General features: G+C 36.9%; 1 protein-coding gene across 2 annotated transcripts in view; it reads left to right on the forward strand.

Moving 5' to 3' along the window:
• The window catches only part of cntnap5a (contactin associated protein family member 5a), a 128,724-nt gene that overhangs the window by 20,665 nt on the left and 88,276 nt on the right, over positions 1-19,783 (forward strand). The gene's annotated exons all lie outside the window — the stretch shown is intronic.

The following is a 19,783-nucleotide window of genomic DNA, read 5'->3' on the forward strand; positions in this document are numbered from 1 at the left end:
GTCCTTCTCATTAATTCCCAGCTCCTCGTGAGACACCATCTAGCCAGAAATAAGCACAGCTGGTGTCATCTAAAGCTGAAAAAACATACTCAAACATTCATCGCTGGAGATTAAACGAGCAGTTCATCAGGTCTTTATGAGCAACAATAGCAAATGGCATGGAAATATGGGACAAAATTCAGTTTACTCCAAGGTTTCTGTGTGTATTTGTCTATATATTTTAAACTGTATAGATTCTTTTTTTTTTTTTTTCCTGGCTAAATAAAAATACACTACTACTGTAGTCAACATTTACCATATAAAGCTTTAATCACAGTTCATTACTGTATCATTTTACTGTATTAAACTGCAAATTGCTACTGGTAATACACTGTCTTTACAGGAGAATAGTATAAATATCCATTTTCACTCTGTAGTTATAGATTAAATGACTGGTCATTAAATAATAAAGAAATATTTATAGTAATATATCACATATTTACAAATATTACAAATATTACATATTTTATAACAGTAGTGGCAATAGGAAATGGAAAACCCATACTCTTGCTTGAAAATGTAAAGCAAAGAGGATAATAATAATAATAATAAAAAAATATATATTTATTATTATTATTATTATTATTATTTTAACTTTTAAAGGACAATTAACAGTTAACAATTGCAGTAACCTTAACATTCTTCAAAATGTGAATAGATAGTACAACAAAACAACTGAACTGAGAATGGCGAAGTTTTTTTAGAAATATTTTTTTAATTACCTAGAAAGAGCCTGAAACAAATGTGTGAAGGATAATGTGAAATATTGTAAAGTGCGGAGAACAGTGTTCTCATCTGTTTTTATGAGACTAGACAAAAGTGGGAAAAGTTTGCCTTTCTAAAGTCAAACCATTTATTGAAACAAAGTGGAAATGCGTACGAAAAGTTCCAATAAATATTGGGTTACTGTATTAATATTCAGAGAGTCAATTATTTATTTCGCTTCACACAGTCCTTTTATCCTTGTCGCGGACACATCTCACGCGTGTCGTCCTTATATTCAGCGTCACAGGCAAACTATTTCTGGGTTCTTCAGGCAGAAACATCTATTCATCTCTTCCCAACATCACATTAAACCCTGGAGAGAAGTTTAAGAATTTGCCAGACCTAGAAACTTCTAGAACTTAAAATGACTGTGGAGAGAAAAACGAATCCCAGAATGCAATGTCTTTACAGTATGACAGTGTATTATATATTTACAGTCATTCTTTAAAAAATACAGCTTGTGTTTTAATGGAAATACACGCAAATATTGTAAGGGATATTCCTGTACAGGAAAGGGTAGTAGGTACAGTGTAGTAAGTAGCATATTTCATTTAAAAGAGAGATAGAGAGAGTGATTGAGAGAGAGAAAATATCTTTGTCTTTTTTAACAGTACAGTAAAGTAGCATATTAAAAAAAGATATAATATCTTTGTCTATTTTTAAGCATTATTATTATTATTATTATTATTATTTATATTATAATATTTATAATATTATTTATTTATTATTATTTCTAATTTTAACATTTTTTATTTTTTAGAAATATCTAAAATTGTAAAATGTTAATCATTTGATGTTAGAAGTTTTTCGAACTTTTTCCTTGTATTTATTTATTTACTTACTTACTTATTTATTTACTTACTTATTTACTTATTTATTTATCTATCCTATAATTCATCTTCCTACATTCTCGTCAGTGCAGCACTACTGTATGCTGGCTGTTTGTGAGCAAACCTGTACAGTAAATGGTGATATTTATGTCATATATCCTCACGCTGGAAATGGGACTTCTTTCATTCCCATGATGTCAAAGCGCATCTTGTGCTCGTCTCTCAACATGCAGGTGCTTGTCCATCCAGAACCAGTGAGAGAACCCAGAATTTTTATCAGACCTTTTAAATATATATAGTTTTAGAGGCCAGTGAGTGCTGGGAGGTTTACTGGGCTGGAAATGAGAAATCAGAGAAAGCACTGGGGATTGTAAAATCTCATTCCATCCACATGAGTGAAAACCTACAAAGGCTGTTGATGTAATGTCTCTACACGCAAGTTCTTACAAAACTATTGACGTGTGCTGTAGCTGTGAAATGCAAACTCCTTAAGGCGGTTTTTATTCACTTTTTTATTTCACTTTCTGTAGGTTTATTTGGATTCCCTGCATTTAGCATGCATAACCCAGACATACTATGGTAGAACATGCTTTATTTTCTCTGCCAAGCTGTGAAAATGACTGAAATATAAATATCTGGTTCACATCTACAGGCTGATAAACAACCTGATATCTTCTGATACCGTATATGGAATGACCCTATTACACCCGTCATGTAGACGTGTGCAGGGGCAGTCTGTGTTACAACATAGGGGCAGGACAACATATCAAATGGACGTTTGAGACCTTGCAGTATTCATCTCCACCATCCACTTATCCTACACAGGGTCACGGTGAGCCTGTAGTCCCATTGGGTCTTGTTGCACAGGGTAGAGAAGGGGGGGGCACTACTCAGACAACACATGTCTTTGGATCAGGGAGGAAACGCAGGGAGAACAGGGAGAACATGTAAACTCCAGAAACAGGAATCAAACCCCAACCCTGGACAAACATGCTAACCTCCAAGCCACTGTATTTTCGTCCCTTCTGCTATTTGAGATCATATGTGTCCTGAAGAGCAACATGAACAGTTAGTATTTTGTGTTTATTGCTGCATATACCCAACATGGAATTTATGTTCATAATAAAATGCAAGTCTTATTTGCAAACTTGCATAGATGCATTATTAATTTTCAGTGAGAGATGATCTCCGGTTACCAATAAAGCTAAACTGCAAGCATATAGAAATCCACTTCTCTGGAAAAAAACCTAGAACGTTCTCTCTCATTAAACTAATTGAAAAGGCCAGTCTGCCCTTACCTTCATAAAAAAAAAAATAATTACTGACCCCCGTCGTCTGTTACCGTTAGTTCTGTTATTCTGCTGATTGCTGACTTTAAGCATGAAAAAAAAAAGTCAGCCATTTTGTTTGGAGGTCAAAAAGTCCCAGCGTTACGGTCGGCCACCACTTTACGACATGCCAGCTGCCACGAGTGCCTGCATTTAATGTGCTGACAAAAGTGAAATATAATTAATGCGACCGCCGGCTGCGCGGGCTGAGTCACCGCTGCAGTCAGTGAGCTCATTTCACTGTAGGAGTCAATGAGGCCGAAGACGAATGATTTCTCATTGATGTGACAATGGGCAGGGAGGCTTAACGCAATATTGCAAACGTTTGTAAAAAAAAAAAAAAAAAAATCCAGAACGAAAATCCAGAGGTCCCTGAGGGCATTTTGTTATAATTTGTATATAAAAAAAAAAAGTGCTTAAGTAAACCGTTCAAATTCAATTTAATCCATAGGTTTAGATAGAGAGGTCAAACAACATGCTTTGATTCAGGTTTATATTAATTAAAAGATATTTTATGTGGCACAGTAACAGCATCCGGGGATAACGTACTCACTGAATGAAAGTACGAAGAATCCGTGTTAAATTCGGTTTAAAAAAATCTTCTCTTAAATTGCGAATGGATTACATCCTTGCTTCCTTCTGCTTGCTTCTTAATTCCTCTTCAAAACTCATCCAAATTCAACCCATTAAAGTCTTTCACTGCTATAAGCTCTCTGTCCTAATGAAACAGTGTCGGATGATTGAAACTGAATATGCCTTTTGCTATTTATGCGCTTAGAAGCTAGTCAGTATAATGATTCAATCATAACCAAATAAACAAAAACAAATCTCCAGCAGCTTCCCGAATACAGTTTTGTAACCGGGATGATTAATACCGGCACAGAGACGAGCCAGCGTTTGGTCTTTTTACCTGCAGTAAATTCAAAACACTTCACTTAATGAGAATATCTCGATGTAATAATGGCAATAACTTCACGCTTTTCCTCCACGGTCATTCCGTAACGAAATTTTGCGTTCCGCTTCGAGAAATAGAAGTGAACCGCAATGCAAACCCGACGTAATTTTTACTTAATACGGTAACTGTAATGCGATTACAAGAATAAAAAAATACAAGGAAAATAATAAGGTAGCGGTAATGAGTTACTGCAGTTACTGTATTACCCCCTGACACTACTGAAAATTACACAAAATTACAACAACTTGAAATGAGAGTGAGTGCACTGTTTTCTAGCCCAAAACAAAGTAGTTGTATTTATTTATTTATTTACTTATTTAGTTAGTTAGTTAGTTAGTAAAAGTGTGTTCTTCTAGAAAAATAATCAACAACGGCGATGATCGAAGCTAGCGAGTTTCTCTGAAGTAAGAAGACGTTAATTCAAAGAGATTTAGACAACAGAAATGTTAACACAACCTCAACAGACACTGAGACAATGATGAAGCTTGTATTTATGTGCCACAAGTGACTTTTTCTTCAATTGAAGAGGTGTTACTGATCAAAGCGAATCAAAGCGAGAACTCATTTCTCAAGTGTCTGTAATAATCTAACATTACCCTAGACTGTAGAACACATACACTAGAATATAGAAATGCTGCTGTGTCCGTTTGTGGATTTAAAGCTCTATTTCAAGCTAAATCGCAAATAAAATTCTGTACATAATCAGTTTACAATAAATCCGTCTATAGCTGCATCCAATGTCTAGGGTATGAATTTTATGATATCTACAGTCTAGGTTATGAATTTTAGATACTCTGCAATCTAGGGTAAGAATTATACGTGTTCTACAGTATAGAGTATGAATTTTAGGTGTTCTACAGTATAAGGTATGAATTCTACATGCTCAAAAGTCTAGGGTACGTGTTCTACGGTCTAATTCTACAGCAGAGAATTAAATTTAATGTGTTCTTCAGTCTAGGGTTTGAATTTTATGTGCTCAAAAGTCTAGGGTATGATTATTATGTGTTCTACAGTCTTGGGTGTGAATTTTATGTGTTCTGCAGACTAGGGTATAAATTTTAGGTGTTCTACTATATAGGGTATAAACTTTCCATGTTCTACAGTCTAGAGTATTCTAGGGTTTGAATTGAACGTGTACTACAGTCTAAGGTTTGAATTTTATGTGCTCAAAAGTCTAGGGTACGAATTTTATGTGCTCTATAGTCTAGGGTAAAAATTTTATGTGCTGTACAGTCTAGGGTCCTTTTACTCTCACTGCTGCGGCCCGGGGTCGAGTACCGGGCAGGGAACAAACCCACTGAGGCCTTATCTCTTAGAGCTGGTTTTAAGCCTGAATAAAAAAAAGAAGTGAGGGTTACTTCAGGAAGGGTATCTGGTATAAAACCTGTGCCTAATCAAAATCATGTGGGTTGGTTGATCTGCCATGGTCGAAGTTTAAGCAACACATTTGTAAGATGTTTTGTCCACTGGAATGTTGTCGGCCATCTTGAAAATGTTTTCTCTTCCATCCATCTAATGTCTGGAGTCTGGTAGCCCCGCCCTTTTCTGATACAATTTGTACTACATAGAATAATATGCAGTGCACAATTTGGGATGTGCCCTTCACTCATGTGAAAGGTTTTCTGAAAGTAATGTTGACTAGATGATTGTGTATTAATAATACACACTGCACTAGAGGAAGTACTTTAAGTATGAGCAAGTACATGAGTAATACCTTGAGAAACAGACTAGACTGATTTAGATGTCACAGTCTGTTTTTCATCTGTCACTTATCAGTAATTCATGAGACATTTTTCAGGAAAAAAACAAATATATCTGTGCTTGCAATGAGCGAGGGAACACACTGTACCTTTTTTGTACCATTTCCATGAAAGCCTTCAAATTTAAAGGAGCTTGAGTGACTGATTGGGGAAAAAAGCAAATGCGAGAAGAAACCATATCAAGATAGATCGAATGAGTCGGAGAGAAAGAGTCTAGAGAGATTTGCTAGTGACAGGTCTAAATAGCTGAGCAAGTCATGTAAGAGGATAAAGTAGTGTGTGTGTGGGGGGCATTATTTTTTTAATATCTTTTTTTTTAATCAGCAAGCAGCCAGACACTCATGCCAGAGATCTGCTGACCCTTTGTCCTGCTTCCATCTTGACAAATTAAGAAGCCATATTTTGAACTGTAATGCATTGTCTCATTGACTGTATTTTGTAAAAGCCTGCTTTGATTTGAAATCCAACAACTGAGCTGAATCGAATGGAGTGCATGCAGAGAACAGGGCAGGAGTATAACGATCACACTAATGATAGGTTAGAGCAAGATTAATGCTTATTTCCTGACATTTAGGTAGAAGTGGGGAAAATGACAGGGATCACTCAGGAGCTAAAGGAGTTAAAGGAGAAATATGTGACTAAGCAAAAACTGAAGTAATTATGGGCCGGATATGGAGTCAGTGACTTGAGTCCAAAAGTTACGTCAATATTTAGGGAGAAGGAAATGAAGTGTACTCAAAGCTGGGCTAGACTCCTGCGTAAGTCGATTTTTCTGGACGGTAATGTAGTTCACATCTCCAAGGTTGAATGTTGAGTAAAAGAGTGGAGGTTCATTTCTCCGCCACCAGCTTCACTCTGAAAAAAGATAGAAGATGACTAAAGACAAACAGCTTTTTTTTTGCTGTCTAATATAATATGATGATTTCTAATGTTATTATTATTATTATTATTTTGATATATTGCATGTCTAAAACTTCAATTTCTGCATGATATTAGTCTAACCACAGCAGATACGATCTAAACCCTGTGTTCTGGACTTAAACTATACCTATTTCCCTTTATGAGACTGAGACTTGCAGGTTTTACTCCTAAACAGCACATAAGACTGAAAATTATGTCCGTGATCTGAATATTAATGTGTGAAAGTTGGAGCTGGAGAGTGTTTTTGCTTTATTTGGGTGAAATAAAAAACAAAACAAACACAAACAAACACTGCACTGTTTACTGCGTTCTAATTATGTTTGATTGAAAATCTGATCACGTAATCTGCTTGTCCTGTACACCATGGCTAGTGCACCTATCTAGGTTGAATAAAAGCACATGCAGATACTAATCCCAAATCAGGAGGAGGCAAGGACGATCATGGGCACTAGAAATACACAGGGAATTAACAGAGCAGTGGCTAAGCTATACTAACCCACAGTGAAAACTATAACAATTTAAGATAAAAGAAGTGTGATATCACTAGCATGACTCATTTAGTGGTATGAATTATGAACCAGTTAATCATGGTGATAAAATCTTGATAGTAGATTAGATTTATTCAGATATAGGTTACACACTTTTCATTTTCCTAATCCGTTACTCCAAGCTATCAGACGCTCTTGTTTTTTTTTTTTATTATAGGTTTTGCGCAATTTAATAAAGCCATGGAAATATACTCACATGCAGATAGGAGAAAGCATATTAGCAGGAAGTGACAGCGAAGCACAAAATATTCGCTTAAAAATCTTTATTAAGGTTTTTGCTAGTGTGGGAAACACCATTTCCAGCTCTGGGGTCACCTTTTACTCACAATCTAAGACTCTGTAGAAACTCCATGTCTCTAATTAAGCCTTTAGTAGAGTTCAGCTCATTACCAGCTGACACTGAAGGCTATCGCTACCCACATTAGGTACAGTTAAGGTCAAAAGTTTATATACTTGTCATCGTCCTGCTGGAAGCCCCAGTTGCAGCAAACTTTCAAAGTGCACCACTTCCTTTTCCAGGAAAACACTTATAATGCTATATAATGCTACCACCCTCATGCTTAACAGATGGGAGTTTTGGATTAAAAGTCTCACTTTTTTTTTTACTCCATGTACAGCACTGATCATTATAGCCAAAGAGCTCACTTTTTTTGTTTCATCTGACCAGAGAACAATCCTCCATAAGGTTGGTGAGGATCAGAAAACCTGCAAACAATCTGGCGTTTTTATGATGATCTTGGATCTTTTAGGTCATGATAACATAGGAGTCTCTTGGTGTTCAGTTGAAACTTTCGGCTCATCCCTGGGAGTTATTTTTATGTCCCAGAATTTTTAGATTTGCAGAGAATTGGTTCTACGGATGCTTGTGGTATCTGCAGTTGATTGTAGGATGGAGGACTTGTAAAAGGACTTTTTGCTGCTCGAAAGAATTAAAGTAACACTTTTTAATCAGAGTGTAGCATCAAGTCATTTAAACTCCTGGGATATTGATCTGGTCAGTTAGGTACCAGAGGGGGTTGTTTCAGCTGCTTTGGTGAAATTAATAACAGGTGCACTAGACAATGAGACAACCCCCATAACAGGTATGGTTTTACAGGTGGAGGACACTGACATTTTTTCTGACTGTTTTTCACTAGTTTTGCATTTGGCTAGGGTCATTGTCACTACTGGTAGCATGAGGCAATACCTGGACCCTACAGAGGTTGCACAGCAGTCCAACTCCACGATGGCACATCAATATGTGCCATTGCCAGAAGGTTTGCTGTGTCTCCCAGCACAGTCTCAGGAGCATGAAGGAGATTCCAGGACACAGGCAGTTGCTCTGGGAGAGCTGGACAGGGCTGTAGAAGGTCCTTACTAGCTATTAGCCAGTCCATATCAGTATAGATATCCAGCATAAAATTTTTCCCCATTGAGATCTGGTTTTCATAGTGTTTCTTTAATTTTTTTGAGCAGAATATTTAGGTCCGGAGTAGGTCTTACGTAAAGATCATAGACACAGGAAAAGATCCAAATCATTTTGAGGATTCAAGTTAAAACATTATTTAAACAAACAAGGAAAAAAAATCAATAGTTTATCACTTAGTCATCTCCAGTCATATTCATTTTTCATCTTGAGCTCGAATAGCTGACATTTCCAATCCAAGCTGCGTCATCAAAACACTCAGTAGACAGCGGAGCGATCCTAAGCTTTTAGCACAGACATGTAGACGTACTGGAACAGAACCCAGGTGGTCTCACTTCAAATATGTATGAAGATCAAAGGTGAATTCACACTTCGAGGGTGGTAACTAGCTGAACATATGTTACTTATAATTTCCAGCTGGGGATTATTTTTGAACGTGAATTGCATGTCCATTATTTCCTTCAGACGTTTCTATAAAGAACAAAACAATCGCTTTTTTACTTACATTGAAACCCTTGACAAATGAAACCTGAGACTAGATTTTTTTTCATTGTTTGTAGTAAATTGTTCACTTACCTTTCCAAAGAACTGATATTTTATTATTATAGCTTATTTTCTCTCTATATATATGTAAATTAGTCTATTTGACAATGTTTTTTTGCTTTTTTTTGCTCTCTCACCTCGTCTGTCTTTTATTCACCATATTTGTGCTCTTATTACTTAGAATAAATTCCTACCTGATGTGATATCTCTATATTGAAGTAACGTTACTAATTGATATTTCTTATTTAGCTATTTTAATGAAAATTCCCAGAATTGAAAGATTCAGTTTTTATATAAAATGTCAAAGTGTAAATGAGGCTGAAAAAAATAAAAAATATACTGAGAAGCATCAAGGCTGAAGTGGTGATTAGTAAAGGCTGAGCTTGTGAAGATGAGCCAGTTGGCTTAGAGACGGGTGTGGTAGACAGCAGGGGGTTTTGGGAGTTGGAGGATGTGCTACAGACATCTTCAAACATCCACTAGATCTTCTTGGACCTTAAATGATTGAAATGAGAATGATTTTTAAATGATTTTTGAAAATCATGAACACCCTGTTTGTTATAAAAGCACTTTCTGTACAGTAAAGCAGACTAAAATTCAAATCATAAATCAGGCCATTTCAGAAAATTGCTTGGTCTCCGTGTTCATAATAGTGTGTAATTTTTTTATGCATAAGGAGAAATACTAAACTCCTGAAAGCCTTAAATGATTTCATTCACATCACTGGGATTTCTGTACTTTTATACAGTGCTGTCAAGTTTGTGTTTTAACTACATACACAAATTTATGAAAGTTTTGTAAAACCCAGTTGTTTTATCTTAATCTCTTAATCACTTAAGCATAATAAATATAGAATATAGACATAAAAAACAAGCCCCTTTATAAAAAAACAAGCAAAAAATATAAATATTTAATGAAAAAATGTTATTAGAGCAATAAGTGAAGGACCTGGAATGTGCTATATATTAGTGGATCCTAGTGTTCTGCACGTCAGCATCAGCCTGCTTTTCCAACATTTACATTCACATTTTTGGCATTTGGCAGATGCTCTTATCCAGAGTGACATACAGAAGTCGATGAATACATCAATACTGCTTTGCTAGGTCACAGACTAAGGATACCATGAGTCTAAAGCACTATTGGGACAATTTAAAACATTTTTCGAAGACTGTCAGTGACTTGGTTGCTCAGAAATTTAGTGGAAGTTCATTCCATTACCTTGGTGCTAGAATATGGAAGGGTACTGATCTGTACCTTCCTTGTACCCTGAAAGAAGCTGAAGGGATGAGATGAGATTCTTTCCTTCACATATCCCAGCTGAGGAAGTCGAAGTCAAGGCACAGGGGAAGCTATGTTACAGCATGCAAGGAGCAGAGAGGGTAAAGGGCCTTGCTGGCTTGGCAGTGCTGGGGCTTAAACCCTGACCTGCTGATCAATAACCCAGACCCTTAACCACTTGATCCACTCACATTTTATTATGTTTTGCATTTACATTTACACCATTTTGGCACCATTTTATCCAGATTGAATCTCTCTTTTTTATGCATCTGAGAAATTGAGGGTTAAGAGCCTTGTCAGGGGCCCAGCAGTGGAAGGTTGGTGGTCCTGTGACCTCAACCACTGAGCTACGGCTGAAAGATGGCGGGATCAGTGGAACAGTGCGAGAGAATCAGAGGGAGTGAGGTACAGTGTGGGGTGTGGTAAAAGCTTTGAGGTAAAAGGATGCTGGTCTGTTTTGAGCGTTGTAGACAAGCATCAGTGTTTTAAATCTGTTCCATGCAGCTACAGGAAACCAGTTTGTGGAAGCACAGCAATGGGGTGGTGTGGGAGAACTTCAGAAGGTTCTGGATCATATGTAGGGGTAGACCTGACAAGAGCAAGTTTCAGTAATCCATCTCAAAATGATTTAGCACCTGAGTGGCCTGTGTGGATAAAAATGCATTATGATGTTGTAAAGGAGACTCGGACATGATTGTGTTAAATTAGCAATGTGTAAAGAAAAAAAACGTTGATACAGAAGTTTGTATGGAAATCATCAACCTTGGACATCAATATGTAAAATTATATATGAAGTTTAGCGTCCGGGTGGTCCAGCAGCAGGATCCCACACTCTTATTGCCGTGGCCCGGGTTCGATTCCCAGACAGGACCATAACCCAGCCACTGAAGAGTTAACTCTTAGTGCCGGTCCCAAGCCCAGCTTAAATGGGAGGATTGTGTCAGGAAGGGCATCTGGTGTAAAACCTGTGCCAAATCGAAGCATGCAGACCAAATGATCTGCTGTGGCGACCCCAAACACGGAGAAGCTGAAAGGTCAACAACAACATATATGAAGAAGTTTGATTTCTCTTTCTCATTTGACACTCAAAGGGTTGATGCTTGACTGATAAACAGAAATCACAATCAATAAATTTCTCTTAATGAAGAAAAAACCCTGACTTGTGTGTCGTACCATATACGTTATTCACTTGACAGGGATTTCTTGTGGTTAATGAGTTCATTATGATCACACTCAACAGAGGTTTAAAAAATACTTCATCTTGACAGAATGAAGTTAAAATCGACCCAGCCATTTCCCCATGAAGCTTTCAGGTGCCAGGTGATTCATTTCAGTGTGTTTATCCGTTCCTTCTGAACAGGAAAAGTATATTTACATTTACATTTACATTTCTGGCATTTGCCAGACACCCTTATCCAGAGCGATGCACAAAAGTGGTTTGAAGTCTTTATCAGTAAATACATTAACACTGGTTCAATAGGTCACAGACTTAGGAAACCATCAGTGTATTGTGTTGGGAGGAATTAATATATAAAAAAAAAACAAACAAGGAATATAAGAGCTAGTTTAAGTGTTTCAGAAAGGCTACTACATATTTTTGACATTGTTGAGGTATTTGGATGGTCACCAAGAGAAAATCTGGAGCTTTCATTTTAAAACCAAACAGCCAAAGCTTTAGATAAGGTTAGGTTTAAGTAAAGCACAGTGCTAATTATCTCCATTTATAGTTATGCTAACAGAAGGCAGATGGTCCTCACAAGGATAGTAAGACAAGTATTTGCACGTGTGTGTGTGTGTGTGTGTGTGTGTGTGCAGATTTTGATGGGGCACAATGACTATTACTATACTATCTATCTGTCTATCTATCTTGGGAAGTGGTGGCTCAAGCAATTAAGGCTCTGAGTCACTGACCGGATGGTCAGGGCTGCCAAGCTACCACTGTTGCGCCCCTGAGCAAGGCCCTCTCTTAACCCTCCCTGCTCCAGGGTGTGCCATATCATGGCTGACCTGGAATAAAATGCTTTATGGGTGGTAGCTCAAGTGGTTAAGGTGCTGGGTTGTTGATTGGAGGATCGGGGTTGATCAGAAAATTGTGTTTGATCAAAAGATCGGGGTTGAAGCCCCAGCACCGCCAAGCTGCCACTGTTGGACAATTGAGCAAGGCACTTAACCCTCTGCTCCAGGGGCATCTGACCCCAACTTCCTTAGGTATATACTATAAGAATATTACTATACATTCAAGTGGATATTGCCTTAATAGAATCAAAAAAATTGCTTTCGATAATAGGCTGGCTGTATATGTATTGACATTCACTTATCTTGGCGTGTCTTTTTCCTCTGTGTCAGGACCACTGCTTTCAGTGAGATGTGATTCTCTTGCTGTATTCTGTAGACGCCGAGGAGACGCTGCAGGTAAAAGTCTGCAGTACTGCATTACATGAGTACTTTACCTCGTTTCACACAAAGACTACAGGGATCTTAATGAGGTTTCATATTAGCAGTCATGGGAAAAACTATAGCTGTTAAACCGACCTTTAACAGAACTCAGATCTCAGTTTAAAATGTGGACTTCCAGTTCTATCATCCTGAAGTCAATGGTTTTATTGAACTGGTTTTTGGTTAAAGGCTTGAAACACAAGCTCTATGTTTTATTCTGTTTGAGTGAAGCCCCATGTGATTTTTGTCTTGAAATAGGCGGCTTAGTTAGTTAACAGGGACTACAGAGGTTGTCAAGGACATTAAACGTCATCCCGCCAAGCAGGAAAACTCATCTTGTGTTTATACTAATTACAAACTTCCACCTTTTCATTTGTTCAGATTCACCCAGTGGATCCTTTTCAGGGAAAGAATTGTCAGAAGCTTAGTGGTGGTAACGTGGCAGTCATCTGACCGTGTTGTATTGTTTTTAGCCTTTATACCTCTTGCTTTTTGCTTCTGCTGATTGTATTTACGCTTCATAATTCATAAAAGTTTATTCGTGAAGATTATCTTGATAAACACCTCAGGCTTGCTCATTAGCGATAAATTTTAGAGATGAATACTAACTTAATTTTAAACTTTATATTTTTTTCTACATTTCCATGCTTTTTTAAAGCTGCTTTGAGACAATGTACATTGTTAAAAGTGCCATTAAAATAAAAAAAAAATGAATAAAAATTATACTTATTTGGTCACAGAGCTTTTTAAAATAAGTCAAAATACATAGAATACATGGAAAAATACTACTGGGTTTTTGGTTGAGACAACCAGAGTGATGGTCTACAAAAATATTCAGCATTATTTTTAACAGATTGTTATTATCTATTTAATTACGTCCACATTTAACATCGAGACCATTGTGCTAAGAAGAAATCAGGATATTTTTATGTTACATATGTAAAGATTGTTTAGAATCTAGTCACGGTTTAAAACCTTAACAAGCTACAAGACTTTACTCTGGATGACTTTATGCTGTCGACCTTTAACTGAATATTACGGGTTTACTCTAAAAAATTCGCTTGAAACTGACCTATAGCATAAGTCAGCTCTGATAGCCTCTCGACTTAATTTTGCTCAAGGCAATGTCATTTTTAATGTCATTCTGTCCCACCAAAATCTGCACACACACACATACACACACACACGTGCAAGTGCTTGTCCTACTATCCTTGTGAGGACTTTCTGTTAGCATAACTATTAATGCAAATAATTAGTGCTGAGCTTTACCTAAACTTAACCCTAACCGAAGCTTTGGCTCTTTGGTTTTAAAATAAAAGCTGCAGATTTTGTCTGGGTGACCATCCAAATTCCTCAACAATGTCAAAACTCTTAGGTATTTTTATCCTTGTGGGGGAATATGTTCCCTACCAGGATATCAAAACACACAAGTAGGAGCCGTGATCAGAGTTGGTGCTGAGGTTGGAAGCGAGACAGGAGTGAGGAAACCAGGACAAAAACAGGACAATTCTGACAACAATGATGACTCCAACTGCTTTTTAACGCTAATGACTCCCCTGACTAAAGTACGCAAGCACATTTCCCATTTCCTAAACGCTTTTGAATAGCCTTGTGCGACCCAAAAACCTCATTCTTCATATGTACTGAGACTGTCTCAGGTTTTTTGTGTAGAAGAATGCATTTTTTTTCCCCTTACAAAATTTTTGATGTCTTAAGGTGAAGAGAAGGATTCCATTTGACCAGCTTTGTAGAGTTTGTGAATTTAATCAGCAGTTGGTCTGAAGTTTTCTCGAGTACTATCTATTCCATAAATCTAAAGTTTTCAGAAAGATAAGTATACTGGAGATTGGATGGGTTTACTGGTTTGGTCTTAAATTCCTATACACAGAAAAACCTTTTATAGGATTCTATCCTCTTATTCACTGATCCAGAAAGAGAGAGAGACAGAGAGAGAGAGAGAGAGAGAGAGAGATTTGAGATTAAAGGCAATTTTGGCTTTGCTCAGCTTGGCATTCAGTTCAGGAAGTAGCATTGAAGTCATCAATCCTCAGTTATTCAGCTTGTCAGATGCTTTTTTTTTCAGAAATAAATCTTAAACAGTATCTGCTTTGAGTAACTGCTTTGGGTTCATTTGTTCCCTCCGAGGGTTGAGTCACTGCAAACACAAAGTTCTTCTGATGGATCACATTTTATCCAATGAGAAATAAAAATATTTCTATCCTGATGGGAGCGAGCTCTTCTGGGATGACTCCGCCCCCATCCACAGATCACTATAGTGGAGGCCACACTGAATCATTTGATGAGTATCAAACCTCGGAACCTCGGCATACAAATTTAATTCGTTCTGGAGGCGAGATCTTAAGGTTAAAATTTGTGTTGCAAAATGAATTTTCCCATAAGAATGTAAATGCAGATAATCCATTCCAGCCACCCAAAAATATTAGCAATATTACCAATACGAAGTGTATGTAAAGTGTATGGCTTGCAAAGAACTGAACCAATCCAAGCATTCCATGTCAAAGATCCTCAAAGGTCCTGCCACCAAGCTTGGGCTAAAAATGCCACCAATCTGTCAACAAAAAAACACCCAAAAAATCACCTAGTTTTTGAACACATGCCGAAGGCAACGTTGGTATCATGGGTTGACTCTTTCGAAACAGCTTTCACTAACTGAAAAAAATGCATAAAATTCGTAAACTCACTTCGCTTGGCTTTCCACTGATTCAAACAAGTTTTGATTGGCTCCCGGACATACACGCAACCTAGCCAGCATTCAGTTCATTCTATGCCAGAAATGCTTTGTATGCCGATGCAAATTTCTTTCAAAATTTCAATTCTTTAAGTGAAAATTTGTAAGGAAGGGCATTCGTATGTCAAGGTTCCACTGGTATGTTGAGGCCTTCACTGTCTCCAGACCTCAAGCCAAGCGATCAACTATGGGAGATTTTCAGATGCAAGGCAAATCCCTGGTTAATGCACTCACTGTAAATTATTATCATTGCTATAGTAACAGCTCATGCACATGGGCTCCAGATAATCGAAGCCTAATAATAGAAAATGGATTGAAAAACGTTATTTTGGAGCAAATAAGACTGACTGATATGATGAAGCTTTCTCTAAGCAGACATTTATTCACTTATCCACTTCAGGGTGGTTATTGTATCTTCGCATCTTTACATAAGGCCACATTGTGCAACCCCATCTCTGAGGTCAAAGACTCGCATGAAAGGCTTCAAGCATACTTTATATTTTCAACAATAATGACCAAGAAAAAGGTCTTTGCTATTCTTTTCCAGTCTAGTGAATATCATGCTTCAAAAAGTTTCATCTTTAAAAAGTTTATTTCTCCAGTACACGCATACAAGAACCAATCAGATCTTCAAGATTCTGAAGCTTTTGGCCTCAAACTTGTACAAACAGCGTGAGACCACTAACTCAAATTTGACCTACTTCACCATTTTCCTGGACTCCTAAGTGCTTTTTGAAGAACTTGTTCCAAACATAGTCCCATTTTTACTGTTATAATACACTTCTGAGAAAGGTTTCCACCAGATTTTGTGTTCATTCATCTAAAAGAGAATTTTGTGCTTTCAAATTTTTGGCTACAGTTTAGAAAAGGCCCAGAAAATGGGTGTGATGGTCAGGAGTGCACAAACTTTTGTTCTGTATTGTGGATCTCATCAGTAGTAATAGAAATATCCAGATCAATCTGGAAATGTCTTGCGTGAGCCGAGGTCAGATCTCCAGACAGACACTAAAATCAGATGCTTATCCAATCTACTGTATTAAAGGCAGATAGAGATCAAAAGTAGAACATAAAAGAAGCACAACAAGGAACTGGAAGCTGCAGACAAACAAAGGTTATATTGACACACAGGATAATGAGATGTGCTGAGACAATTATTTAGGGATCAGTATGAATAATGAACAGTGCCAGTGACATAAATGATTACTGGAGTAGTACATAATCAGTGTGTCTGGAAAACAAGTGCCACCTACTCACAATGTATTCAGAAGGAAGTTAGGCATCCAGCCATATCCGAATTGAACGTTCTGACATTCCTACAAAGCTGCAACCGCCAGTATGGGGGAAAAACTGGTTTTATTGGTTTCCTGGCTGGTCTGATTCTAGAAGATTTCCCTTTAATCTCCACTGTAATTGCTGTATTCTGTCACCTCTAACAAACCCTTTAGGACTTCGCAAATGTCATGCCGTATCGCTGCATTCGTACCCACTTCTTTTTATCTTTGTTTGTGACATACCTGAAATTTCCATGTGCATGTGGTATATTATACTAATAAAAATAAACCTAATAGTCATGCGTAAAACAGTCCTAACGAACCAAAATTAATAAAACAGTAGCTGAAAAGGTCAGAGTGGAGATTTATCCAGTTCTTGGCTCATTTCGGTGTTGCCAAATGACATCAGTCAAATAAATATAATAGAGAAATCTCTTATCTTTACATTGCAGACTTTACTCATTAATCACCTACATTTGTTGTATATGTGTCTGTCATTTTTTTCCAAGCAAGATATTGAGCTGGTAAACAAGTACTCTGTAAATCCCTGGATGTGTCGGGATGATTTGTTAAATGTTAATTGGCACTTCTCTCTCATATCTCAGTTGTTGTGTCAAAGAAATCAATAACTCAAGTAAGATGTTGAGTAAAATATGTGTGGAGCTGGAAAGAAGCTCACTGTTTATTCTGACACTTGAGATATTTTCTCTAGAAGCCTTTTCGGAAATTCGGTTATAGCGAAGCAATGTAGAATTCTCACATCTGATTGGTTAGGAGGTGTTGATATTCTTTAACAGCAGCTCTGACTGTAGTTCAGGTTGATATTTATATTTATATTTGCGTGGGCACATCACCTTGATGTGGATTCTTTAACTTTAACAGCACATTTTAGGTACACTGAAAAAAATGTATTGAATTAAATTAAAATGTGAGTGAGTGACATTAATATAATCCATTTTTTGTACTTATATCATGATTTGATTTGTATATTTAAATTCCTGAATAAAAGTGAACACCAAGCTCACACCTGAGCAGAACCAACATCGCTCTCTTTTGTATGAGACGCATTTCCACTGCAATATTCTATCATAAATGTAGCACTATAGTTATACTGTAATTCCCATCAGTGCCAATTTTCTTGTCAGATTTTACTGGCTAGCTGGTTTTAAGTTCATTCTTTGTAAACTAAACACGTTCACTCTACATCATTCAATCTATTCATTAAGTAATGTTTTAAAATTGTGCAATGAAATCACGTTTTGGTGAGAAATATTATATAGTTATGTTACGGTGGCCGAGACGCGCAAAACAAACTAACAAATCCAAATCACAAAGAAATAATTCCATACCTATCTTTCCCAGTTTATTTAAATTGTTGTTGTGTTTTTGTATTTGTTATTTTGTTTCTGGACTTGTTATTGTGTTTTCTGATTTGTTATTTTGTTTTCGGATTTCAAACCCTTGTTTTGTTTGTTTTCAAATCCTTTTATCTGTTTGTAAACCCTTGTTTTGTCTGTTTTCAAACCCTTGTTTTGTCTGTTTGTAAACCTTTGTTTTTTCTCTTTGTAAACCCTTGTTTTGTCTGTTTTCAAACCGGTGCTTTGTCTGTTTGTTGTTTTCTATTGCACTTCTCAGCCACCATATTATGTAGTACATAAGGTATTTTCTTAAATCTAACTGACCACATCATTCTTTTTTTATTACCCTTACCCAGTTATGACTGAAAGGTTTCAGGTTTTTCCAATAGTGCCAGGTGAGAAAAAAGTTGTCTCACGTATCATCTCAGTGAAACCAGACGGTCAATATTCTCTAGAGGTGTCAATATTGTAGTCGTTTTTTTTTTTTTTTAATTTTTGATGTTCTTTTTTTCTTTTGAGAAATAAAGAGCTTTTTCCAAAAATTATTTTCTCATTTTGGAAAAAAAAGATTCCTCCAAGCCCTCCAGTGTAAAATTTGAATTAATTTGTAGAATCTTATACAATAGATCATTTTATTTCCTTCTCCTGAACAGCAGACTTTCTCTAACACTGGATTTGATTGTATCTCTGTTGAAATATCAGTGCAGGAATGTTCAGTCCAGTCAGAACGTAATATTAAGGTACTGGGAAACATGCAGTGAGGCAGGTATGAACTGAGGGAGAATATCAAAACAGTCAGCGTGGGCGAACTGAGCAATACTCATTGCTGCAAGTCCTCCCTGAATATCAAAGCTCCTCAGCTAAGATCCTGCCTCCATCTCACAACAAAAGCTGAAAAAACAGGAACGTCATCTGTGCTGAATTGAGACATAAGTTATATAATGAATGATATACAGGGTTTTCCTCTAATCTCCTGATATGGAAATAATAATTAATCGGCTCACATGATCCAAAGAATAAGAACTAGCATAAATAGAGATTCTTCGGTTAAAGAGAAAAGTATCTGTGTAGAGACTGTGAGGCAAATCCAAAGAGTGGAGTGATAAGTAAACTGAGAAAGATTGATCCAGATCCTGAACAGCACCAGCATGTCAGATAAACACTGTGTTCTCATGCTGGAACTGATGCTGCAGCTTTCAAGGCCTTTGTCTGTTTTCTCAGTCACACTGTGATGTTAATCATAAAAAAGCTGTCACGGTTAATGAGGGGTGGCATTTCAACTCCACATGACTTGAGCTGATGACTTCATGCTGTTTGTATGCTGGTCATCTGGAGGTTTCTGGGCTTATATTGCCTTTTTTTGTCTGTTTCTAAACCCTTGTTTTGTCTGTTTCTAAACCATTGTTTTGTTTGTTTTCAATCCCTTGTGTTTGTCTGTTTGTAAACCCTTGTTTTGTCAATTTGTAAACCCTTGTTTCAACACCTTGTTTTAAGCCTTGCTTTTCACCCAGAAATTAATGCATTTGCTTCTGGTCTATTTTATCTGTGTTATCTTAGTTAAAATATTTCCATGTAGCACACAGTGGATGCATATCTA

The sequence above is a fragment of the Hemibagrus wyckioides genome, linkage group LG06, assembly GCF_019097595.1.
Source record: "Hemibagrus wyckioides isolate EC202008001 linkage group LG06, SWU_Hwy_1.0, whole genome shotgun sequence".
Classification (NCBI taxonomy): Eukaryota; Metazoa; Chordata; class Actinopteri; order Siluriformes; family Bagridae; genus Hemibagrus; species Hemibagrus wyckioides.